This window comes from Camellia sinensis, chromosome 12 (genome assembly GCF_055761805.1).
Source record: "Camellia sinensis isolate YWXY chromosome 12, ASM5576180v1, whole genome shotgun sequence".
NCBI classification, from domain to species: domain Eukaryota; kingdom Viridiplantae; phylum Streptophyta; class Magnoliopsida; order Ericales; family Theaceae; genus Camellia; species Camellia sinensis.
In genome coordinates, this window is record NC_138972.1 from 50,295,708 (window position 1) to 50,323,429 (window position 27,722).

The following is a 27,722-nucleotide window of genomic DNA, read 5'->3' on the forward strand; positions in this document are numbered from 1 at the left end:
AATAGTGGTGAGAGTTCTGGGTATATTTTGAGAAGGTTCCTTAAAGGGTATGAGATTTATGTCTCTTGTTGATGGGAGTGGTGTTTGTGTTTGTCGTTGTGGGTGTTTAGATTGGTGTAAGTGGCAAGATTTTCATTGACCTTATCGGTCTTCTCGTGAGTGATGTAAAGGGGTGTGATTTCCACTTAGGTATAAACATTATGTTGTTTTGAATTGGGAGCGAAAGTTGTAGGATTTAGCGTAGAGTTAAGGATGTGTGAAAGTGTGTGGAACTCTATGGGTCAACGATGTTGGGGTAATATTTATGTTTGGTGTCGAGTGTCGAGAGTTGTTATGTGGTCGATATACTTGAGTTTAATAGGTAGGTATTGGGAAGAGTGATGTGATTAATGTACCGAGGGACGTGTAGATGAACCAGTATCCTTAGAGAAACTCTTAGAAATTCCTTGTGAGAATGTTAAGATTCGATTGTGATTGTCATTAGGTGTTTTGGGATAGGTGACATGACTGTAACTTGGGTATTTTCACAGAAATTTATTCCTAAACCATTGAGAGTGATTAGTGTTATTCTCTATAATTGCACTTAGCTATAAGTTAAGATTTTGAAAATCAGAGATATAAGGGCATGCTTTGGATTGATTTTGGTGTGTAGTGACGGTGTGTTTCATACTGTTGAAATAGATATTATTTTGTATCACCTGTTCTTTAATTATAGGGCTGCCTTGTGTCCTTGTTATGAGAGCTGTGAATCCTCGATATTGATCTCTTGTTTTGCTATGCGTGAAGTGAGAGACCTAGAACGACTAATAGTACTTTTAATTAAGAGATGTTAATTTTGCCTGTTAGAGGATGACTCTTTATTTTGATCTTATTCCATCGTACTTTTGATAGTACTATCTTAAACGAAGTTGTTTGGCCGATACCTCATCGGGGAAATATATTGGTATGAGATGTTTTGTTCTTTTGTTAGTCTAGGGAATTGTTTCAGAATGACCGTTGTTGGCATAAGAAGTTTCTCAGAGTGAGTGAGTTGGCTAGAGACTTCGGAGGAAATTATAAAATAACTATAGGACTGTGAGTATTCGTTAGTTTAGCCTTATGTCCTAGTTTGCATAGTCTTTTATGGTTGGTTTGAGGTGATAGTGGTGTTGTTAACTTATAGTATGGCAGTTACGAGGATTGAGTTATATTTTCTCTTTATGTTTTCATTAGCTGGAGTAGGTTAGCCTTTGAGCTATTTGTAAATCCTTTCATGTGTCTCATTGTTGTTAACCCAATATGCGACTCACATGAATCAACTTCGAATCCACATTCTTAATCCTCATTCTTAGTTTCCATTAGAAAAAGGACATCTGGGGAATGGTGCCTACAAAGCCTTGTCAAGTGACAAACTATCAAGGGGTTCTCCACACCTTGACAATTTCAATTGATAAACTTCATTGTGGCAGATAGTCCACCAAATTTACATCCACCGAACTATGTTTCAAAATCTTTTTCATCTGAACCTCAACAGCAACGCCTCCATCCTCTGATGATTGTCCCTTCAAATATAGGGTACTTCATTTCTTCTTCTACCCCATATGCTTCTCTGCACAATTTATATAATGATTTGGACCTTTAGAATGACTACTACCCGAACTGCTCGACCCAATTTACCTAGTTGCATGGAAAAGAAGTTCATCATGCCCTTAATGGGCCTTCGAAATTTGGACTTCTAAAACGCACACATCATTAAACAACCATTCTAACATAACTAGGCCACCACTAATGGCCATCTCACCTGGCCCAAGACCACGACAAACAAAACCTTTCCCATCCAATCCATCATTTGCTAATAGCCTAGCTTCCACCAAGACCAAAGACATTTGCGCTATTTCCCCCATTCAAACTTTCACCCCCCTAAATTCACCCTATCTTTTACCCAAAAATCCCTCACGTTCAAGTTCACAATAGCATCATCTTCAATCCATGAGACGTTGATTTCGCCCAACTGTTTTCTTTCCAAACCTTTGAACACCGTCCCCTGACACCTTTATACCAATGTCGTGACAACTCAAGTTACACTATTGTGAACTACCCCATCACTGTTCATCGCCCCCCTCAACCCATCTTCATTGCTAGCATGGAAATGCCTTAACCGCATCTAGGCTACTAACCAAGGACCATAATCTCATCTAAAAAAAAAAACCAAGGACCATAACCAAAAGATCCATCCTTAGAATGTGTAGCAACCCCTATCTTAATACTACATTGTTGTTCCTCATGACCAACCTTGGCATAATTGTAATAAAATGGCAATAAGCGCTCGTGTACGGGAGCCAAATATCCGATGTCACCCATACTCCACGTGTCCAAGCTCCGCTTCACCCCGATCTACCTGAGAACACAATGAAGGTGAGCAACCCGGCGGTGTGCAGTCGGAAAACCCCTTCGACGGTCAAGTAAGAATACTCTAAGAGGGAAAAGAGAGAGAGAAGGTGGTAGGTGAGTTGTGATCATGAAAAAATGTCCAGACCTGTGTATGGAGGCCCTACATGTTTATAAAGTTTCTGCGCGCGCTTTCGCGTCCAATCCCCTCTGGATGCGTGGACCTGCTTTCCTCTCACATTTTTCCACGTGTCAGCACAAATACAGCTAAACACCACCTAACACAACCGCCAAACGACATTGGCACGAACAAACAGCATGACGCCACGCCATCTCACCGTGACCGTGCTGCCTTCTGAGACACACAATACTCTCCACCGAGCCACGCTTAGTACGTCACCACATCAATACACCACGACCGTGCTACTTGTCCGGTTTTGTTTGAGAATCCCACTGCGACTTAGCTGACCTCTCAAGTTATGACCTAGCTCCCCGGTCAGACTAATCTGTGGAAGACTACACCCGTCTAACTCGGCGGAATGAACATGCCTAACTGGGAAGATAGTGTGGTTGCTCTGACTGGACCGGGCCGGGGCCTTCACCAAGCACGCTTAGTATCCGTATGAGTTTAGCTCGGCCTAATTGCATTTGGCCCAACTTAGCTCGGTCCGAATTAGCTCGGCCCAAAGTCAACTTATGAAATCCCCTTCTCAATTGCCCCTTAATTTCGTCTGCACTAGCGTGACCGGGATTACCTTCTATGGCCGAGGTCACTCATCTGCTAGGTCATCCATGAGTCAACTGTCGCGCTAACTTCCTCGCTCAGCCTCATGACTTGCTCGGTTGACGGTTGACTCTTCCACTTATTAGCCAGTCTTTTCAAAACAGAAATCGTCTGTGTCATTGACACGTGTTGTTCACTGATTAGCCTCACGTCAATTACCCTGCCGTCGTCGCCTTGAATTCAAATTCTTTGGCGCCTTCTCCATTTTCATATATATCACCCTTTTTATTTCACCATCATTTCTCATTGTTTGTCTTCTCTATTTTCTGCCTAGCCATTTCTCCCGAACCCAGTGCCCAAATTAGAGCTCCTTTTGTATTCATCTTCTAACGCAATCATCATTAGAGGCGCACTTCTTCGATTGGACCGTCGATTGGAGCTCTGTCCAGGTAAATCCTTTGTATTCTTCTCCGATATATTTTTTTTGTGTTCCTCACATTTTTGGATTTTTTGAACTTTAAATCTCACACCAATTTGTAAAGGAAGAAAAAAATACCCAAAAACCACCACAAATTGAATAGGGTTAGGTTTGTGCATTGTTTCCATCGTAAAAGGGCTTTTGTGCCTCTAGCTTCACTGTTCATCATCTTCTGTGATGAACAAGTGAAGATCTGAGCCTGACCGGGCTAAAAATGCCTTTTGATCCCAAAACAAAGGTTGACCGGGTAAGTTTGTTGTTTGCGGGGGCATAGGGCACCGAACTAGGTTGTAGCAGTCGCGCGACCGGGCTAAAATCTGGCTTGCTTGCGTGACCGAGCTATTTAGTAAACTAAGTGGTCAAGTGTGCTCAGCGTGACCGATCTAAAATCAGGCTCATGCGCGAATGCGCTGCCACTTACACTTGATTTTTGACTGCAAACTTCTAGGAGTCCAGGCACACCAACATAAGGCCTCTTTAAGGACCAAGCACCCAATATCCTTGGAAACATAAACTGTCGAGCATCTGGTACCATGCTCCATGGGTCGCTACCGCTTCTTGGTAGAAACTCTAGGTAGCTTGGCCGCATTCCACGAAGAGTACGGTATCCTGGCGAACATAGATTTGGAGCTCGATAAGGAAGACATCCTTCCACGGGGCCGGCTAAATCAATGCCCCTTTACCGTGTTGTCCATTATCGAGGGGGGTCTCCGCTTCCCGGTGTAGCCATTGATCTGCGAATTCTTAAGGAGGACCAGGCTACCACCAACCCAGGTCTCCATAGACACTTACAGAATCATTAATGGGGTTGCCGAGCTGAATAACCGGCTTGGTCTAAATCTTGAACTGGCTGAGATATTGCACCAAAACACCCTCGGCCATACCGCCGATGGGTTTAATTACTGTTTGAAAATAAGGCCAGGCAAAGAAAAATTGGTGACCGGCACACCAGAGAAAGACATGCACGACGATGACTTCTTCTAGGTGTCTGGGAATTATGAGACCGTCGACGTGCCCAATTGGTATATTAGTAAGAACTTTGGTGAAACATGTAAGTTGTGCTCTTTGACCGGTCAACTTACTTGCCTTTATTAGCCATTACTAATCACTTTCTTCTTGCAGCTATTGAAGCCTTGCAAGCAAATTACTTAAACCCAAACGAGGCTGCTATCAGAACTGTGTTGAGGTACCGTCACCGAGATTGTCACGACCTTATCGGTTACGTGCCGAGCTACCGATACTCAGCTCCCCGCAGAAGCAAAGTTACCGACTTCCTACGAGCACTCTCTCCACCACCAGATCCAACACTTTCGGACGTGCCCCTAATCTGGTTAACCGAGGAGCAAGAAATGGCCAAACAGAGCCGAATTAAGAACCTCATCGCCGCCACATCCACCGAGGCGCCAGGAGTCTCCCCTCCTGCCCCTGATCGCTCTGGCATTGACTGCTGCAGCACAAGCCGGCAAAGAAAGTCCTCGAGCTGGAAAGAGGCCTCGCTCCGATCCGACGGCCGATCTCGTGGCCTAGTTGAGTACCGAGCAGCCAGCGGAGGGTGCTAAGCCAACACCTCCATGGCGCCCAGAACTGAAGCACCGAGGTAAGGATATCCCAATTAATGCTTCGATAAATGGGGACAAAGAGCATCTCTTAGCCTATGACTTAATGAAGGCATTACTTTTGCGGAGCGACATTACCAGCAGCGATCACATGCCTGACACCCGCCTGGTGAAATCTACAGTCAAGTCTATAACCAGGGTAAGAATTTGGTGAATTTTTCAACGTGTTACCCCAGTTAGCTTCTTATTTGGATTAACCTTTCTCTGCTACCGTGCACGCCATCTAGAAACAACACCTTGTCATGGACCAGATTCACAGGCTCCGGCAGAAAGTGATCGATGTTACTAACCTGGCCAAACATCTAGAGACCGAGCTGGGGCGGTCAAAGTCCTCACTCGAGATGGCCAACGCAGACAACGCCAAGTTGCTTGGTTAACTTGGTACCACCGAGCAAGAAAGTGATGCTCTGCGTGCTGAGCTGGAAGAGTTGAAGAAGACCAGGAAGAAGGACAATTCATCAACTCGGCTAAAAGTTAGAGTTGATCAATTCATCAACTCTAATGGCCGAGCAAAATCATCTCGGCCAAAAGTTAAGAGTTGAACAATTCATCAACTCTAATGGCCGAGCAAAATCATCTCGGCTAAAAGTTTAGAGTTGAATAATTCATCAACTCTAATGGCTGAGCCAAATCATCTCGGCTAAAAGTTAGAGTTGATCAATTCATCAACTCTAATGGCCGAGCAAAATCATCTCGGCCAAAAGTTAAGAGTTGAACAATTCATCAACTCTAATGGCCGAGCAAAACATCTCGGCTAAAAGTTAAAGTTGATCAATTCATCAACTCTAATGGCCGAGCAAAATCATCTCGGCTAAAATTTTAGAGTTGACCAATTCATCAACTCTATTGGCTAAGCAAAATCATCTCGGCTAAAAGTTAGAGTTAATTAATTCATTAACTCTGATGGCCGAGCAAAATCATCTCAGCCAAAAGTTTAGAGTTGACCAATTCATCAACTCCAATGGCCGAGCAAAATCATCTCGGCTAAAAGTTTAGAGTTGAGCAATTCATTAACTCTAATGGCCAAGAAAAATCATCTCGGCTAAAAGTTAGAGTTGATCAATTCATCAACTCTAATGGCCGAGCAAAATCATCTCGGCTAAAAGTTTAGAGTTGAACAATTCACCAACTCAATTAACCAATCTAAATCATCTGGGTACAATTCTACAAATTAGCTAAGTGCTGTAATGCATTTCTATTACTTTCAAAGATTACATTTGTAAGCAGATGGGAGAGCTTGTCCTATACAAGAAAGACATTCAAAAATAGTAACTTAAAAATAATACAACTTCAGATTGGCTGCGTTCTATGGTCAGGGTATCGCTTTGCCATCTAAGTCTTAGAGATGGTATGCCCCTTTCCTCACTAGGCCGGTTATCTTGTAAGGCCCCTCCCAGTTTGCCCCTAGTTTCCCTTCGCCGGGCACTAGCGCGTTGCCCATCACCTTCCTTAAGACCCAATCTCCTACCTTGAACGGTCTGGGATGAATAGTTTTGTTATATTTTCAGGACAATTCTTGTTGATACGTTGCGATATGCATTAGGGACATTTCTTGGTGCTCTTTTGCAAGGTCCAATTCTAAGGCAATGGCTTTAGCATTTAAGTCGGGCTTAAAACTTTCGCTACGGATGGTGGGCATTCCGATCTCCAACGGGATGACTGCTTCCATGCCATCAGCCAAGGCGAAAGATGTCTCACCGGTTGAGCATCTTGGCGTTGTTCGGTAAGCCCAGAGAACATTCGGAAGTTCCTCGGCCCATTTCCCTTTGGCTTTCTCTAACATTTTTTTCAACCCATCCAAAACGGTCTTGTTGATACTTCGGCTTGGCCATTGGACTGAGAATAGGCCAGGGTGGAATTGTAGAATTCTATCTTTAGTTCCTCGCAAAACCCCCTGAACAACCGTCCATCAAATTGGGTACCATTGTCAGAGATCAAAGCCTTGGGGACTCCAAACCGCGTTATCACGTTCTGCCAAACAAACTTCTTTACATCCTCTTCTTTAATTGTCGCCAAGGGCTCAGCTTCAACCCATTTGGTGAAGTAATATATCGCCGCTATAAAGAACTTACGGTTGCCCGGTGTTATTCGAAGTGGTCCTACTATGTCAAGGCCCCACATTGCGAAAGGCCAAGGACTCGTGAGAGAAAGGAGCTCTCTGGCCAGCTGATGAATTTGGTGAGCAAACTTCTGGCACTTCTTGCATTTTCTCACATATTTCTACGCATCTGCCTGCATGCACGACCACCAGTATCCTTATGAGATAGCGCAGTAAGCTAAAGATCTGCAGCCGATGTGGCTCCCACACATGCCTTCGTGTATCTCGTAAAGGAAAGCATCCACTCTGTGTGGGTGAACGTACTTGAGGTATGGACTGGTGAATGGCTTCTTATACAAAGCGTCGGATGGAAAGAGCCAAAACCGCTCAGACTTGACCCGGATTTTGTGTGCCTCTTTTTTGTCGGTCGACAGGGTCCTTTTCTTGAGGAAAAGGATGATAGGGTCCATCGAATAAGGACCTAGCTCGGTGCAGAGAACTTCCGTCTGCTCTGAGTCTTCAATGCTGGGTCTGGGTAGGAATTCAATCAGGAGCAGGCTGGGGGTTGATTTGTCGGCCATGGAAGCTAACCCGGCTAACTCATCTGCCTGGCAGTTATCTTCTCGGCCAATTTGTTGAACTCTTATGGCTTGAAACTTCTTGATTTGCTCTCTCACCAATGTTTGGTACTTGGCCATTCTATCATCTTTGGCTTCATATTCTCCAGACACTTGGTTTACCACGAGTTAAGAGTCACTGTAGACCATTAACTCGGATACTCACAACTGAAGCGCACTTTTCAATCCGGCAAGAAGTGCTTCGTATTCAGCCTCATTGTTCGATGTTGGAAACCTGAGCGTGATGGAATGTTCAATGGTTAGATCGTCTGGTGAGATCAAGACTACTCCCAGCCTGGCTCCGTGCCTGTTTAAGATGCCATCTACAAAAATTTTCCACATTTCACCAACGAAATGCTTCTAACATTTTGCGGGGTCGTGTGATGTTTCAAGGTTCAAGTGATCAGAATTGCTCAGCTGCTCGGCTATTTCCACAACAAGCATGCCTTCATCCGCCCGAGGAGATGCGGCGTTGGATCCAACAAGTTATCATGTTATTCCCAGATCCAACGGTTCATTGTCAGGTTGAAGTGGTCCTTCAAGTGATTGGTTCCGTGGATAGGCACGCAACTTCCGTGTTGCCTTCTACATTCGGTTGGATGGGAGGTTGTGCAATTCTCGCCGTACCTACCCCCGCAGTTCGGTTGTGTCGGTTAGATCCACCAGGCAAATTGGGTGAGTTCCAGACGAGAATCCTGCAACAAAGTTGGCAATGCTTGGGCTTTGATGGCAGTTCGGGGTCGAAACTTGATGTCGAATTGTCCCAACTCGACTACCCACTTCAAGATTCGGCCGAAAACGTCTGCCTGCTCAAACAAGGCTTTCAAAGGGAACTCGATCAGCACCACGATCGTGTGAGCATGAAAGTAGTGTGCCAATTTCCTTGAGGCCATTATTAGTGCTAGGGCGAGTTTCTCCAATGGCAAGTATCTCGACTCCGCGGGGAGCAAGGTTTTGCTTACATAGAAGATTGGTTAATGTAAGATGCCTTTTGCGCGAACAAGCACCGCGCTAACAGCATAATGAGAAACAACCCAGTAAAGATAAAGCTCTTCGCCATGCTTTGGTGTAACAAGGAGCGGAGCTGCTAACAAGTATTTCTTGAGCTCGGCCGGGGCTCTGTCGCATTCATCGTCCCATGAAAACTTGGACTTCAAGGCTCGAAAGAAATGGCGGCAACGATCTGATGACCAACTTATAAATTGGTTAAGCGTGGCTACCATCCCGGCAAGATGTTGCACGTCTTTCACCGAGTTAGGTTTTTCCAATTTCTATATGGCCTTGATTTGGAAGGGATCGGCCTCAATGCCCCAGTTGGTGACCAGAAAGCCCAAGAATTTTCCCGACCCCACTCCAAAGGCACACTTCGACGCATTCAGATGCAACTTGTGTTGTTTGAGAATGGCAAACATCTCTGCCAAGTCAACTAAGTGGTTGGCCTTGAATTTGCTCTTTACTACCATGTCGTCAATATAGGCCTCCATTGTTCGATCGAGCAAGGGAGCGAACATCTTCGTAACCATCCTCTGAAAGGTGGCTCCAGCGTTCTTTAACCCAAAAGGCATAACTCTATACCAAAACAATCCTCTTGGAGTCGTGAAAGAAGTAATTTCTCAGTCGGGCTCATGCATGGCAATCTGGTGGTAGCCGCGGTAAGCATCTAGGAAACTGAGCCGGTTGTGTCTGGCCATTAAGTTCACCAGCTGGCCAATTCTCGACAAGGGAGGGCTGGCTTGGTTGACCGTCTTGTAGTCGACACAAACCCGCCATTTCCTATTCTTCTTTGGTACCACGACTGTGTTGGAAACCCACCGAGGGTAGTGCACTTCCTAGATTGCTCTCGCTTCAGGCAAATTTTTGACCTCTTCTGCCACTACTTCGGCATGATGAAGCGCCGACCTCCACGTTTTTCTGAATGACAGGCCGAGCATCTGGAAAAACATTGAGTTGGTGGCAAATAAAGTTTGGATCGACACCAGGCATATCGTAAGGCATCCATGCAAACACTTCGATATTTACCACCAAGAACTCAACCATGTCCAACCGTTCTTGGGCAGTCAGGCTGGATCCCAACAGAAAGAACTTCTCTGGATCATTCGCGTTGACCCTTACCTCCACCAAGTCTTCAACAGCCTTGTCTTCAGCCTTGGTGCCTACATCATCCAAGACACTTTGGTCTTCTGGTCTTTCAATCATTTGGACGAAACCTTTGGCAGCCAGGCTCCCATTTACGACTACGAAACACTACTTGGCCATGACTTGATCGCCCCAAATCTCTTCAATCATCCCCGTGACAGATGGGAACCTCATAACCTGGTGGTAGATCGAAGCCACTGCTTCCATGACGTAAAGCCATCCTCTGCCTAGAATCAGATTGTATATGGAAGACACCTTCAGCACCCAGAACTCCACCTGCTTCACCACTGATCCGAAGTTGACCGGCAAGATGATCTTCCCCATGGGCCATTCTGGCTACGAGTTGAAGCCAACCCGCGGTGAGGTTACTGGGGCCAAATCTTTATCACTCAGCTTGAGTTGCTTGAAGGCGTCGTAGTACATTATTTCGACCGAGCTGCCCTGGTCAATCAGAATGCGCCTAACGTCAAGTTCCTTAACACACAGCATGACCACCAGCGTGTCATTGTGTAGCGTTTGAATACGTTCTAGCTCTCGACTGGAAAAAAAAAGCACATCTTTTAGCTCGATTATCCCCTTTTTGACCGCAAACTGGACTGACAAGACCTCCCTCATGTGCTTTGCTTTCTTAATCATTCCCCCGAGCTCGCATACCCGCGCTGGCTCGATGATACCGTGGATCACATTGACCACGCCTTGGAAGGGCTCTTCTTGCGTGGCCAAACCTTTTGGCTCAGCCGGAGCATGGGGCATGGCCTTGACGCCTCCATCAATGTAACGGTTCAAGTGACCGGCGGCCACTAACTCTTCCAAATGTTGTTTTAAAAGCAGACAATCCTCGGTACGATGCCCCTGCTCGTCGTGAAAGGTGCAGCGATACCGCGGATTAAAGCCTCTCTGTGCGTCGCCCAGCTTAGTCGGAAACCGAACGTATGTCTCGTCGCGGATTTCGCAAAGGATACGGTAGATTAGGATCTTGAAGACTATAGTGATGCCTATTCGGGCATTTAGCTTTCTCTGCGCATCTGCCACGACATCACGAGAGTAATCAGCTCGGTCGGTGCAGCAACCTTTACCCCGGTTGCTGCGGTCTGCACCGTGGTCTGATTCTCTTGCACGGTCACTCGGGCAGTTCACCTTCTGTCTGACCACGCGAACCTTTCCAGTCACTCTTTTATCTGCCGCCATTGGTTTTGCCTTCATGGTGGCCGTGGTAGTATCATCCTCTACTCGGTTATGCTCGTTAATGCATTGCATCAGTAGCTCCATGGTTGCCGGTTGATTCATTGTGAGCGAGTCCCTCAGTCTATGTCTGATTGGAAGACCGCGCTTGTATTGAGCGATTGCAAGGTTGGTCAGACAATCAAAAATCTCGTTAAAGGTTTCCTAGTACTTTGCATTGTACGCCTTGTGCGAATTGCTCAGTTCCATCTTAACGCTTAGGAGATGGTCAACTTTTTTGGGCGTTTTGGTGTTTGTTTTGAATCGGGTCACGAACGCTTTCGCTAGTTGTTGCCACCTTTTGAACCACTTTAACCCTAACTCGTCCAAACTTGACGGAAAAATAAGACACATAAGTGCATCGTTACGCCTGTAGCTAGCCATAACTTGCTTAAAGTGGCTCACATGCATGTAAGGATTAGTTTTTCCATCATAAAGTGTAAACTTGGGCTGGTGAAAGCCTGCAGGCAATGGTGTAATCTCTATCTCCAGGGAGAAAGGGGTAGCGCTCAGCCTCGCCAAGTCCCTATCTATAGGTACGGGTAGCACTGGGTGTGGTGGCGGCATTGCGACTTCTTCACTAGTGTGACCTCCGTGGGATAACCACTGCAGTGCCGGCACTCTTTGTGCCTCTCGCCGACGCGCTCGCTCTTCTAGGATCTTTCTCAGGTCCTCTGACCGAGCGGAGTAGGAATACCTCGACGTCATTGACGGACGCGAGGGACGGTAACTGCTATCTTGCATGTATGACTCATCCACCGGCGGGTCTGAGTCTCCAACCCCATAGCTCCTCGTGATGGAGAGGAAAGGTGCCATCCGTTGATTCTGACTGTCCGAACAATGGGGTCCGGTGCGCTCACTGTGGTCTCCCATTCCCGCAACACCGTTCCCTTTGACTTGCCGCTTCAAAGCCTCCATCTCTGGCGCCATTCTCCGGATGATGGCGTATTGGTCTCTCAACTTGTGCTCTAGGCGTTGAGCATGCAACTCTCTTCGCAGCCAGTGTCCGTCTGGACTCCGAGAGTGGTCGGTGCTCCTGGCGCGCTTATCTCGCGCATCTCTAGGGAGCCCTCTAGATGAGGTTTCAAGGCCCACCATGTTAGGAACGGCGGGAGGTCCGTCTCTCCGCCGGACTGACTCTGGGGTGATGCCATCGATGATAGAGAACGGAGTTTCGTTGTTGTTCGCCATGAAAGAAGATCGGACGAGCTTGGAGGACAAGGTTTTATTTGTCAAGCTTCCCACAGATGGCGCCAATTGTACGGGAGCCAAATATCCGATGTCACCCATACTCCTCGTGTCCAAGCTCCGCTTCACCCCGATCTACCTGAGAACACAATGAAGGTGAGCTACCCGGCGGTGTGCAGCCGAAAAACCCCTCCGACGGTCAAGTTAGCACACTTTGAGAGGGAAAGAGAGAGAGAGAAGGTGGTAGGTGAGTTGTGATCATGAAAAAATGTCCAGACCTGTGTATGGAGGCGCTGCATGTTTATATAGTTTTTGCGCACGCTTCCACGTCCAATCCCCTCTGGATGCGTGGACCTTCTTTTCTCTCACATTTTCCCACGTGTCAACACAAATACAACTAAACACCACCCAACAAAACCGCCAAACAGCATTGGCGCGAACAGACAGCACGGCGCCACGCCATCTCACCGCGACCGCGCTGCCTTCTGAGACGCGCAATACTCTCCGCCGAGCCACTCTTTGTACAACGCCACACCAACACACCACGACCGTGCTACTTGTTCGGTTTTGTTAGAGAATCCCATTGCGGCTTAGCTGACCTCCCAAGTTATGACCTAGCTCCCCAGCCAGACTAATCTGTGGAAGACTACACCCGTCTAACTCGGCGGAACGAACATGTCTAACCGAGCTGATGGTCTGGTTGCTCCGACTGGACCGGGCCAGGGCCTTCACCGAGCACGCTTAGTATCCGTATGAGTTTAGCTCGGCCCAACTGCGTTTGGCCCAACTTAGCTCGGTCCGAATTAGTTCGACCCAATGTCAACTTATGAAATCCCCTTCTCAGCTCGTATTTGTATTCTAGCAATAGCCACTTTCGGCCTCACAAGACAACGAATTTGCCTCTCCATAGAGGTTCCATCACATCAACATGCACCTGAATACGCATGAAATGCCCTCTCTCCATCACCTTTGCCTTATGTCCACCTCATGCACCTCTCTAGTACATCGCCCAATCACTGCGCCAATTTATAGAGTAAGACATTCAATTAACAGTCCCCGCAATTGCACCCAAAAATTTGCAAAATCGAACTTAACTTTCACCAGCTTCATACTGGCTTCCCAAGGACACAACAACATGTGATTGTCAAACCACCACGGACCACCCTCCATAACCTTCCTCATCTCCGTTTCCGAAGGAAAACAAAAATGAAACAGATTATCTCCAACATAAATGTTTTTTTAATATTCGAAACAAAGCTCCACACACGGCTTCTCCACCAACACTCGACCCATCAAACTATGTGAACACACCTGAATGGCCTTATCATGCAACTCCTTTCCAATGATTATAGCCTCTTCCTCATATCCTATCAAAGCAAAACCTTGAAACTACGAACATCACTTCCGCCTCCGTTGCAGCCTTCCGTTAATCCTAGCAATCCTCCTATCAACTACACACCTAGAACCCTAGTCTTCCCCACAATCAAATAACTCTAATACCCCTAAGGGATTGAAGCTCTCACAAGAAGAGAAAAACATTCGATTTACACAACATTGAAGCGCCCTTTTTATGCATTGTGAACAAAATTGATGCAATTTAAACATTAAATATTAGGGACCAAAAATGTAATTAACCTTTTTTTAAAAAATTTATGTAACAAATCAAAATAATAACCACGAAAGGGTGAAGAGAGTGTCTTCAACAACAATTAATGCTATACAAACATAAGTTTTTTACAGAATGACATGGACAATTATAGTCCTTTCCCTTTAGTCAAAGCACCCTAGCATACTACTACCATATTATTTTGAACGTATTTTATGTATAAAAATTATATTTGTAAATCACTTTTCAAGCAACAGATGACAGCAAAGTAATAGTGGGTTTTTTTTTTTTTTTTTATTTTAACGAGAAAAAAATATAGAAAAACAAGGCTTTTTTAATATTAAGATATAAAAGCTAATAAGAAATTCCAGTCATCTAATCTGATGCCTAGGCATTACACCGATACAAAAAACCTCCATAGCTTGCTGTTAAAAATAATAATAATAAAGATGTTATTAGAATGTAACTTTTTATGTGGTATAGTAAGGTTATTATTTTTTTAAACTAGCAGTGCATAAATAATTTTAAGAAAATGATAGTATTTTTAAAGAAACATTTTATATAGTATCATAAAGAAATCCAAATGCCGTCGTGTTATTCTGTAGTTTCTTGCTGTTGGCTTCGCCCGAATTTTACCCCCCCAAAAAAATGAAGAAATCAAATTGTGTCAGCCAGAATATGTTCATAAAATATTGTGAAGTAAAATGCAATGCAATGCATTGGAAGTAAAATGCAATGCAATGCATTGGACTCAAAATATGAAGAAAAAAAAATTCAGTTCATTAGTTTAATTTTGATGAATAACTCCTAATTTAAATGTGAACTCGAAATTTTGTTAATTTGGAGATTGTTTATTTGAAATTCAAATGGATCTACCACAGCTAAATTTGGCATGTCCAAAGGTCTCAGACAAGGGACTCTCTTTTACCGTAGTTATTTTTAATCGTAGTAGAAGGACTTGCTTGCTACAAAGAGGTTGATAATCCAACCTTATTCATAGAGCGGTTGGATCAAATGGATTGGTACTCTTCTCGATGGCAGAGTTGGAGGGATCTAAAACAGCTAAAATGCGCTCTTATAATTTTGTGCTGCTATCAGGGTTCAAAGTTACTTTTGTAAGGTTGTGATTGATTGGAGAATTTGGGGACGAATTTGGAAAGGGAAAGGAAAAATGATATTTCAGCTACCTTTTTCCTTTTCTTTTCCAAATCTCTCAACCAAACACAGCATAAGAGTTAAATCTGTGGGATTAGTGTGGATGAGAACTTCTTAAATCAGGCAGCAACTCTCTTGAGATGCAAGATTGCAAGTCTTCCGTTAACTTATTTGGGCCTTCCGACTGGTGTTCACGCTAAAGCTGGTAAGGTCTGGCAACTAGTATTAAAAGATTCTATATACTTGGAAGAGAAAACATAGCTCTTCTCACTATATTTCTTTATTCAAACTATGTCTTCATTCAAACTACCGTCTTGTGTTTGTAATGATTGTTTGCATCAACTGATTGTTTGCATCTCTTCTACACCTAATCAAAAGGATTCTTTAAATTGGAAAATCGATAAACAAGGTGTGTTCACTGTTAAATCTTTTGTGTCTTACTTTGAGATGATGCTAGGTAGTGATGTTGATAATTGTAAAAGATTATGGGGGTAGTGTTGACCCCCCAAAGGTGAAAATTTTCTGTTGGCTATTTTTTGAAGGAAGAACTGCATCAAGAGACCTATGATTCAGAAGAATGATTCTCCCCACGGGGGCTGATAGATTTTGCATTTATTTATTTATTTATTTTTGCATATTCTTCTTCTCTGCCACCATTCTTGGCTTATATATCAACTATCCTTCGATGGTGGGGTGTTGAATAGGTTTGCCCTGCTTCGATCTCCTTTCTCTCAACCTGGTAGTTAAACTCCAAACGCAGAGGATTCAAAAGAGTGATTTGGGAAGTTTGTTTGCTAGTGTTTGCTGGAAGTCATGGCTTTCAAGGAATAATGAAATCTTCAAGCAAATTAAAGTTTGTTGGATACAGTTAGTTGAAGAAATTAAAGTGTAGACGACTCAGTGGTGCAAGATAAACTCGAGTTATTATGGTTCCTCGATCGATGACTTTCTGCTTCATATTGAGAAAGTTAAGAAATTAAAATCAATCAAGAGGCTCACTTTGTTAAAGTAGTGGGACTATGGTTTTGCTGCAGGAAAAGTCCTTGTAGTGTTTAAATCTTTGGTCATGTTTTGACTCTGTTTTTGGTCATGTTTTCGGTTCTGTTTCGCTGCAGGAAAAGGCCTTGTAGCGTTTGGATCTTTGGACATGTTCTGTTTCTCCTAATTGGTGCCTTGCCAACTAGGTTTTTTCTTATATCGCTTCAGAGTGGCACATGATTGGGCTGGCCCAAAGGTGCTAACCTCGTTAAGATGTTTTAGTCCAGCTATGATGCATTTTTTCTCCCATTGTCTCATTGATGTGTAATTATGTTTTTCCGGTTTATCATCAATACAATCTTTCTTAATTTTAACCGATCAAAAGAGAAAAATATTATTTGATTGTACATTAATTTTTTGTGGCCTTCTATAGTGTTAAGTGCGTTTCAACAAAAAAGGTAGAACACTATAATTAAATAATATAGGAAAATTATTAATAAATAAATTATTTAAGTTTTCAGAATTTATTTTTTGTAATTAAAAAAAAAACTAAAAGCTAATTTAGTAAAAATAATAGAAAATAAAAAAATACTCATCATTTTCATATGAATTTTTTTATAGCGAAAATAATTAAAAAAAATTAAAAATCTTTTGAGTATTTATTTTTATCAAACTAATTATTTTTTGAATTCTGAAAATTGATTATGAAAATGAAACAAATAAAGCTAAGAACTAAGGGCGATGGTGGCAACAACCGTGTGGTGGAGGTTGTTGGCAGCGAGAGCAACGCAAGGCAGTGAGCAGTGAGATCGAAAAGGGGAGAGAGAGAGAGAGAGTTTTGATTGTTATGGATTATCACTACAAGAAAAATCACCTTTGGCGACTAAATTTATAGTCGCCAAAGGTCCATTTTAAGTCGCTGAAAGTCGAGTTTTTACTTTCCCCGACTAAAATTTTTAGTCGCCCGTTTTGTCGCGTATACATGGCCACCGGAGGTATTGGCGACTAAAATTTTTTTAGTTGGCAAAAAACAGCTCTTTAGCGACCAACGTTTTAGTCGCCAATAGTGATTTACACTTTTTAAAATCACACATTTAGCGACTAATCTTTTAGTCGCCAATACTCACTGAATCGCCGACTAAACCATTTAGTCGCCAAAGGTGCTTCCGTGAAAAAAAAAAATACCAACTTTTTTGCTTTTTCTGAGATTCGAATTGCCAACCTATCCCACTTTCTAAACCTTTAGCAACACACTCCCTCCACTATGCCACTACAACACCACATGAATATATATGCAATATATATTATTTATATAGTATATTTTCGCCGTATTAATATAAAACTATATATATAAATATAATTATTTTTATTCAATATAATTTATGTAAAAAATAAATTATTTACTAAAAAAAATTGAGGCCACTTTTGGCGACTAAATCCATTATTTAGTCGCCAATTCTATAATTTTGGGTTACTAATTATTTTTAAGTCGCTAAAAAAATTCATTCCGCCTAAAACTAACCAGTTTTGGCGACTAAACCTGTTTTTAGTCGCCAAAAACGTCCCCTTTTGGCTACTAAACTGAACTTTAGTGGCCAATTGCCTGTTTTTAGCTACTAATTTTTTTTTAGTAGCCAAAAAACTTCACTTTCAGCGACCAAACCTTTTTTCGTCGCCAAAACACGTAGAATCGGCGACCAAATTGTTTTTTAGTCGCCAAAACCTATACTTTTGGCTACTAAATTATTTTAGTCGCCAAAAACTGTCACTTTTGGCTACTAAAAACCCTTTAGTCGCTAAAACCGCTATATTCGGCAACTAAATTGACTTTTAGTCGCTAAAACCCTTATATTCGGCGACTAAACTCTTTTAGTCGGCAAAAGTGATCAATTTTGGCGACTAATTCCATTTTAGTCGCCAATTCTACTACTTTTAGCGACGAAAAATCCAATTTTAGTCGCGAAATATGCTTTTTGTTATAGTGTATGTTCGTGTATATCAATATATATAGAGGGTATTTTGGTCATTTTGATTGAGCTTGTCATTTTGGACAAATTGTTTCCCTACGTGGATCGTCGGCCAAATAAATTTATAATTTGAACTTTTGGACCGACTGCCTTAGATTTTTTTAAATATTTACTTTTGCATAGCAGTTAATGTAAGAACTAAAAAGTAAAACCCAATAACCAACCAAAAAATGGTTGCTTAGTTGCTGAATAATGTTTGAAAGCTCTAATATAACTCTAATGATGTGGAGAGTGTCCATGTGAAGGTGAAGCTCACACTCCTCTCTGTATCTCTCTACTCTCTCTCTCTCTTTCTTCTACCTCACTAAAGCTCCATTTAGAGCTCTAATATTAGAGCTATGTATCATTACTGCTTAGTTGCCCACTACTCGAACAAATATCTAATGTTCTAGAAATTTCACCATGGCGGTGCGATCACGCAATAACAAAACATTATCTAACTATATAGTCCACAAGAATTAGGATTACGGGGAAAACGCGAAACACTATTTTCCAAGATTGGATAATTTCTGCCATTACTCCCTTTCGATATTCACCCATAATCTCTTCATTTGTATATGTAAGTGTGCTTACTCTTCCCTCCCACTACCCATACCTCTTTCCTTCCTCCCTTCTCTATTCCTGTCCTTTCTTCTGATGCCATCGTAGGCTTCACCACCATGAAAATAAATGATATGAGAGGAAGAAGAGTTGTGAACTTTTGAGAGAGATAAGGGAGATGGTGGCAAGAGAACAGGGGAGACAGTGACGGGAAAGAGGGAGACAGTGTTAGTGTCGATCTAGTGAAAGCTTGAAGATTAATGGTGAAGAGAAGAGAGGGGTTAAGCTAATATGATGAAGTACATGATGGGAGTGTTTGGGAAGAGGGTTCGGCTAAAATAGTCCACTAAAAGACAAAATAGGCTAAAATAGCCAATCAAACAAATGGGGTGTTTGACAAAATCTTTTTTTTTTTTTTTTTGCTTTTTGGGCTAAAATTCACAAAAAGACAAAATAAGCTAAAATAGCCAATAAGACAAAATGTCGCATCAAACCCATAATCATTTCACTTTTTCTCTCACAAACATCACATCCAACTACAAAATTATCTAACTATCTCCCAAACACAAAAATTTTAGCCTACTAAAATAGCAACTTCCCAAACACCTACAAAATATCACATATAACCCATAATCATTTCGTTTTTTCTCACACTATCATCAAATCAACTTTAAAAAGGCCGATATAAACATGATAATTTGTTGAAGATGGTTGGCAAATGGTAGTTATGATTTGGTACAGTTAATGTGAAAATTGAATAATTTGATCCCAAATAGCTCAGGTTGGTTTGGGTTCACTCTGCTAAAAATAAGTGAATCATTCAAATGTGTAGGGCAGATTTTGCCCTATTGAATGAGTGGAGCTTTGTGGCTGAACTAGACAACACGAGAATTGAGAACTACAAGGACAACAAGTGGTGAGAGCTGCCCGGCTAGGGTTTGGCCAAAAGACCCTGTTGATGCAGAAGGCAGGGACTTGGAGAGACAAAACAGAGAACAAATATAGAGAGTGTGTGATTGTAGAGAATATGGAATGTCCTCGAAATGAGCACTGAAGTTACCCTTTATAGGCAATGTGTACCATGCTCTCCAAGGGTGGTATCAACAGTCTGTCCCTTGGTCGCCTTTTGTCTTATTTGGAATTGTACCTGAGTAAGTTAGAAGAGCGACGAGTTTACTACGCGTGCAGACCTACGAGATGTACTCCATGTTACTTTGTACGAGAAAATATCATTTCTTATTAGTTTTCACAAGAAAGGAGGATCAAGGTGATGTGTCCTTTACTTTGGACCAAGACCAAGGCTTATCCCTTCTTTGAGGCTTTGCTCGGTCCGGGATCGTCCATCTACTTTGTCTGACCTGAATTGAGGCACCAAACTTGGTTCATTTGACTTGGTGCATCCAGTGCACGTTGCTTTTCGGTTGACCTTGGAGTGGCTAATTGGGTTCGACCCAATCCCATGTTCGGTCCACTATGGAGTGGCCAATTGGGCTTAGCCCAATCTCCTATTTAGGCCACATCAAAGTGTGTATATGGGTTTGGCCCAATTTGGGAGCTCAACCCAATCCAAACCTTGCCCTTGTCATTTTAAGCCTCTTTGTTGGAAATCAAATCAGGTTTAGAACTCAAACCCAACTTGGTTGCACATGATGGCATGACCTAGCTAGGAGATATCCAAATAATAACATATTTCATCTATTATTTAAATTATAGGATAATTATTGATATGGGATAAATATTAATCTGGAATAAATATTATGTGAGATAATATACGTATCCTAATATGCACCTCTTTACTCTCCTGTATAAACATAACTTGGATTTTGTATTGCGTACAACAAAATACAAAAGTTCTCTCTTCCCATAAAAATTTTATACAACTTTTGTATTGTGAATTATATGGGTAAAGCTCAAGTAGTTTTCCTCCATTGCTTGTGGATATTAGAAAAGTTTGTGATTTACCTCCAATATGAATTCATCCTTATTTCTTCGCTGTGTACATATATTATATCCTACACTTTTCAAAATCTATTTCTATCTTAAATCACTAAAAGTTTCTTAAAAAAATAAATCAACAATAAATTATTACAAAAAATAAGTCTTGAACTTTTTAACATAACACAAAAAGAAGAACAATACAAACCATTCTCTAACACTACTCACCGTTGTCGATTTCGCACCAAAACTTTCTCATTGTCAATCGTTCCTCGTATTGTCTTGCCCTACATACTGAGATAGAGGAGGGATGGGACTGTCGTTGGTGGTCGGTGGTGGGGACCGAAGGGATGGGGCAATGGTCGGTGCGTGGAAGGTCAAGGTGATGGTTTTCGGTGGTGGACAACCGTTGGCTTGGTTGATGGTTGGTAATACTAGCTGGGTGAGGAAGGGAAAGCTCAGACCTATAAAGAGAGAAGGAAATGGAGGCGTGGATCAGGAACAAGGAGGTGATACGCTTACAATTATCAGTGAGGTGTCATCTTTTGATTGGATGACTGACTATAAGTGAAGTCTTTACGGATCATCCAACTTAATCTCTTATAGGATTATTTAGAATCTTATCATTAATGGAGTGCAAGTGTTATTGAGTGAGCGTTCTAATGCTTAGCTTGTCAAAAAAAATTCTCTTTAGAGCTTTGGTCTGATGGTTATGTAGCACCACTACTTTGTGGTGTGAGATTGTAAATTCAACTTTTATAAATATAAGTTTGACGCTTATGTTGTTTGTTTATTTATTTTTTCCATTATTGAAGTTGTATGGAATAGTCCTTTATTTTATTTCTTTCCAAGTTTGTATTTGTGATGATAAGAGGGCTTGATGATTGTTGGCTTTCTACCTATTGTTAGGCTAGTCATCCATTTGATGTAACATTTTTTATATTTGTAATTACTTACCTAGCGATCGAACACCCCCTCCCCCCCCCCCCCAAAAAAAAGTAGTTAGATCTTTGTTGAGTTACTTGTTGGTTTATTGTGTTGTGTATCTAGTCTTCATTTTCTTGGACTTCTATAGTTGTTGGACAAATGATTGTCCGAACATAATTCTCTTCAAATTTATTAATTGATTAATAATAATAATAATAATAATAATAATAATAATTAAAGTTAAATCTTATAGTTTTAAACCTAAAATTGCAATCAATTATTTAAAATGAAAATTGTGTTTATATAAATAAAATAAATAAATAATCGCTCAAGCGAAAGATTGAATCTTCAATTTCCAATAAATATACAGTTCTTCTTTTTGTGTTTGACAAGTACCAAAAATAAATAAATAAATAAGTCAAGCAACAATACAAGATGAAAAGTGATAAGATTTAAATCAAAACAAGTAATTGAACTGGAATCAAACAGAATAGTGAGGGAAGCATTCAAGCATTGTATTTCAAGTGTACATACCTTTGTCTTTTATATGTATATATAAAGAAGACAGAGAAAGTGAGATCAGAATTCAGCAACAGAGGATGGCAACCAATCAACAATATTAATCGCAGTCACCAATTCCAACACCAACTGCAACTACAAGAGAGAGTAGCAAATTAATTAGGAGAGTGAAGATTGGACCAAACACTACATTAAACACAAGTAATTAGAACGAGAAGAGTAGACCTGATATCATTGCTTTATTTATTTATTAAAATGAAAGTCAGTGAATTATGATAATACATAATTAGTACACAGAAATTCTTATCCTTAAAGTGACAAATATATATGGAGAATATGATTATTCACATGAAAATCGAACCGCTAACCTATTATTGAGATGTAAGAGTTTAGACCCAGACGCTTAATTTGTTGAAATCGTGAATCGTCTATCAAACTAGAATAGCATTACACCACAGCCCGATGTGATCGAATGTTTGTTGCAAAAGTAGAAAGGGTTTCTCACCTCTCAATTTATATGCATGACATTGATAGAAACTTGCATCAGAAAACTCCCAAAGAATAAAAAAAAGGTCCACATTGCAGAAAAAGAAAAGAATAAAGTATTATACAAGAGTATTAAAGTGAACCAAATAATGTGCATGAGTGTCATTAAGGAAAAGAATAAAGACATTACTTACAAAGAAAGGATAAATTGTAAATACACCATTGAAATTTGCTTAAAATACGAATTGTCCTTTATGATTTGAAAAATTACAAATACCCCTTTATTAGAATTTTTTATTTAACAGAATTAATCGAAAAAATGAAATTCCTAATTATTCTCCTATGCAATAACAAAATTAAATAAATTATTAATTGAAATAAAATTTTGACATTATTAAAAACTATTAATTAACTTGATGATTTATTAATAATAAAAAAAATATTCATTTATTATAAAATTAAAAATTTCAAGAGACGAGATATAATTTCTAAAACTATAAGAGAAACTCATATTTTAATCAAATTTTAAGAGTGTGTTTATAATTTACCCAAAAAAGGAACAATAGAACAAAGGGATGACTTCGTAACTTAGGGTTGGTTTGGGATGTCCTAAAAAAGTGCACTTTTTGACTTATTGGTGGGTTTGGGTTGGGTTTGGGTTGGGTTTGATGTGATGTGTTAGAGAGGTGATGTGATTTAAATAAGATGATGTGACTTAAATAAGATAGTGACTTTTTGACTTTTTGACTTATTTAATACATACCAAACTAGCCCTTAAACTTGGTATATAAGTCCCCATAAAACATGGATGCCTTTTAGAGTAATACTTTCACCTATATAATATAATCTATTATTTTAATACGCTTACCTATAAATTGACCTGCCTAGCAGGTCAACAAAGTATAAGTTCAAACACAATCTTATATAACCCAAACAATGAAAGTGTATAAGGAATCATGTTGAAATAGATGTCTATGAGGGTTATCCAAAAGCAGAGGAGTGAGATGACACCCATCTGTGGTTCTGCCCCTAATAAGAACCTGGGTGAGAGTTATTTTTCTCATTAAATTAAGAACTCATCAAATTTTTTATGAGATTTAAATTTAATAAAAATTTAAAAAGATAAAACATTGAAGATAAGGTTTTTTTCATCAAATTTGATGAATAGGGAAATATGGAATAAAAGGGGAATTTGGGATAAAACGAAATTTTTAAAAAAAGATTTTGATGAAAAAATTGAAATAATTCATATCAAATCAAGTTTTGAAATTTGAAATCAAATTTGATGAAAAAATTAGTAAAAGGTTGGAGATGCTCTAATGAATTGAAAACGAGCTATGACAAACAAACCAATAATAACCCGATACATGGAATTTTTTTTTTATCATGACCCAATTGACAATTTCACCAAAATTATACAAAAATAATAGATACAACATAGAAGTGGAGAATACTTACAAAGAAGCAAGAATGCAAAAAGTGAAATAATCAAAATATGAGACACTTCTCTCATTGGACTTCTTTGTTACTTGTTATTTTGATAGGATGAATTAAAAACTGAGAGAAAATGACAATGTGATTATACACACACATATACAAACATGTCTATATAAATATAGAGCGAGAGGGGGGAATTCAAAAATGCTAAGTACTTTTGCAGTGCTCTTCCCAACAGATCCATTTGGTTCACGCAGGTGAGATTCTTGCTTTCTATGTGAATAGCCTATGTATCCTCAATCAACGATGGAAGGTTTTAATCAACCATGTAATGTGCGGGACAGGAAGAAGAACAGTTGGATGTGACGATTAAGAGGTTGTATTGTCTGTTTTTTATCAATTTTTTAGAAGTTGAGTTTTTTATTTTTCATATTTTTCAATTTTGATGAATTTTTTTAATATTTTAAATAATTTTTTTACATTTAGATACACTTAACTTAGTTGCATCTAAAAAATATATTTTTAAAAAACTATTAAACAAACAAATTCAAAAAATATACAAAAACTTGAACATGTACCAATTATTATTATTATTATTATTATCATATTTTATTTTTTAAAAGTTTACGATCCCTGATATTAGAATTTTCTAAGATAAATGTTACATTTTTCAGATTTTTGACCTGACTTGAATCCTTAATTTTCAAACTATATGTGTTTAATCCCGAAATTGTGGAGTATTGTGTGACGCGTCAATGTTGTAATCCCTTTTATTCTTAACTTTCTTAAGCTTTTTCAAGCTAAAATTTTCGGATTTTGAGCGTAAGGATGGAACCGGAGTGTGGAAAACGCCTTAGAATGATTTTTAGACTATCAAGTTTCCTTGCACGTGTGGTCAAGAGAGGCCCGCACGTGAGGATTAGTGCAGCAATTGGGATTTCAAAGTTGGTTATGTACATGCAAACGGCTTGGGCCGCACATGCAGATTAGGGCCTGCACATGCGGAGAGTTGGGCCACACATGTGGTACAGGTGGGCAAACTGGATTTTTGATCTGCCGTAAACTGCACATGTAGGAGAGCCGCACACGTAGCTAGGGGGACCGTAGGTGCGGCCAAATCTGGACAGCCTCGAATTTTGAACCCTTTTTTTGGTTGAAATTTGATGCACCTCTCGTATTTCCCTCACTTTTCACTTTTCTCTCTCTCTGCACTTCATTTTTTCTGTTTTCTCTAAACTCTCACCAGCCCACATAAATTCCTCTATCCACCAAAATTCATTAATATTTAGACCCTAGTTCTTAAAGTCATTTTGACGAGCATATTGAGGGGATCATTTTGACCCGTGGAGATTATTTTTGGACCACGTCGGTTTTTTGGATTTTTTCCCTTTACTCTCCTATAAAGTTTGAGGTAGGAATTTTCTAAATATTGTGTACGTGTTTTACCTCTATTGTTTGTTATTTTGGTAATTTGAGCTATATTGGAAATTAGGGTTTTATTTAAATCTGTATTTAATGAATTAAAGGGGAAATTCCTCAAAAGTTTCAAGGATTTTAATACTTGAGAATATGTGTTATGAATTCTATGATCTTTGAGAAAAACCATCTTTAAATGAGGATCGCCTTAATTTTGTCAAAACCCTAGATTGAGTTGAGTTTGGATAAATGATTGGTTGTTGAGAAAAACTAAAATTTTTGGAAATATTAATATTATGAATCTTGGTTGAGTTGGAAAGAATGAGGTTGAAACATTTGATTGTTAGTCCTATTTTGAATCTATTGAAAATATGAGATTATATACTATTTATTGTCTCTTGGAATTTATATTTTGAATAGAGATAATTGTTTTGGCAACTGATGGAGTGCTGTATTAATTGTTGTAGAACTCACATGCAAATTAGATAAATTGAAATATTTACAAATTCATTGATCATTACATAATCTCATGATTTAATTTTCGCATTGAAGTTGAGTACTTGGCTTTCGAAATTGATTCATTGGAAATATTGGAAATGTGTTGAGTTAATGGGGTAAATACCTTGGTAAGTTCAGTTAGAGGATGTAGTTGATTATAAATTAAGTTGGCTTGAGATCCATGGTGAAAGTCTGAAAACATGCGTAGAGTAGATACCAAGTTCCTTCCAATTAGGAGCCTATAAAGTGATTTTGGTAGTGTTTTGAGAGCCTACTTGCAAACACCAACCTAGGAATTGTTGGAATGGTTATAAAATTCTGGATAAAACCAGAATTTTTTCCTAAGTTCGGTCTATTTTTTAGGTGGGCCCCGAGTGTCGATTTACTCGGGTCAAAGTGGTAACGCGTTCTATGCCGCGTTGTGATTCACGTGGTATATTTGGTTGCTCAAAACCATTACCGAGTGAATGGGAAATTGAAGCCAAAGTGTGCTCCATGGAAATGGAGTTTTGGTGGAAATTCCTTAAGGTTGTAAATTGGCTTATCCCACATTGATTTGGTGGGAGGTTTTGAAAGGGTTTATAAGGCTTAGGGTGAGATACTTGGGGTGTGCCCCAAGGGGTACCCAAGTGTTTTAGAGGGAGAGGTTATGGGCGTCCGGTCGGTCGGGCGGGCTGGGCTGGGCTGGGCCTGGGCTTGGGCGCGGGTGCGTGGTGTGTGGTTGGGTTGGGCTTCTAATCTTTTTGGGCCAAAAACATTTGAATTTAATTAGTTTGGATTTTTTGTTCATCCAAACAGGGCCCTTCCCGGTTTCAAACAGAAATAAACTGTTTTGGAATTAGTGCACACCCAAACAGGGCCCTTCCCGTTTTACTATCTGTTTGAATTAATTCAAATCTGTTTGAATTCAAAACCCAACAGGTATGATACCTGTTCAATTCAAAACCAAGAGTTACATACCTGTTTATTTCAAATCCAAGAGCCACCTTCACATCTATAAATAGGACCACCCTCATTTGATATTTTGCATTCAGAAATTTCGTATTTCACTTCTGCTATTTATATTCTTCATCTTGCTGCATTTTATTTCCGAAAGAAAGAATGTAAACACTTAGTGTGTTCGTAAGGCAAACAATTTGTAGTGCTGCTTGTTTGTGGTAGATCATTTCATCCTGGGAGATAGACGTCCATATTCTGAAAGCACCGTGGAGAGGACGAATCTGTCTTAAGGACACAGTGTTAAACACTGGACTTGATCAGAAATATTATTATTCATATAAATTAACCAAGTAAGTTGTTTAATTTAATTCTGTTTTTATTTGTTTATTTAATCAGATTTTAATTTTGTTTTTGTAACAAAATAAAATCTGTGGTTTTATTTATTTATTTTTATTTTGAGTTTGATTTTTGTAATCAAACATATTCTCTCCTTTTCTCTATTTCTTTTATTCTTGTTGTTGTTTTGTACACAACAGAATTAAATCTTTTTAAATACAGTGAAGATTGTCCAACAATCTTAAGACAGATTCCTTTTTGGGTATCTTCATTGTATTTAATTTTCTGTGTTTTCAAATTAATATTCTGGTTGGAAAAACAAATAGTGATTTATGCTATTTGACAGATAGTAGTAATATACTGTCTCTTTTCTTTGACAACTACTAGTAGTACGATACTGGTGTCATTAACAATTCAGAATATTATTTGGTATTACAGAAAATTCTTGTGATATTTTATTTTTCAAGTTTTAGTAACAAGGAAAATAAAATTATTTTGTTGTTATAATTATTTTCTGGTTTTAGTAACTAGAAAATTA

General features: G+C 40.0%; 1 protein-coding gene across 1 annotated transcript in view; it reads right to left on the minus strand.

Moving 5' to 3' along the window:
• Positions 1–22,555, minus strand: part of LOC114306065 (disease resistance protein UNI) — a 66,849-nt gene extending 44,294 nt beyond the window's left edge. Inside the window, exons 1-2 of the mRNA XM_082898502.1 lie at positions 22,441–22,555; positions 22,088–22,207 (exon numbers count right to left, since the gene is read on the minus strand). The gene's annotated coding sequence lies outside the window, so the exon portion shown is untranslated. The remainder of the gene's footprint in view (positions 1–22,087; positions 22,208–22,440) is intronic.
• Positions 22,556–27,722: the final 5,167 nt, after the last annotated feature.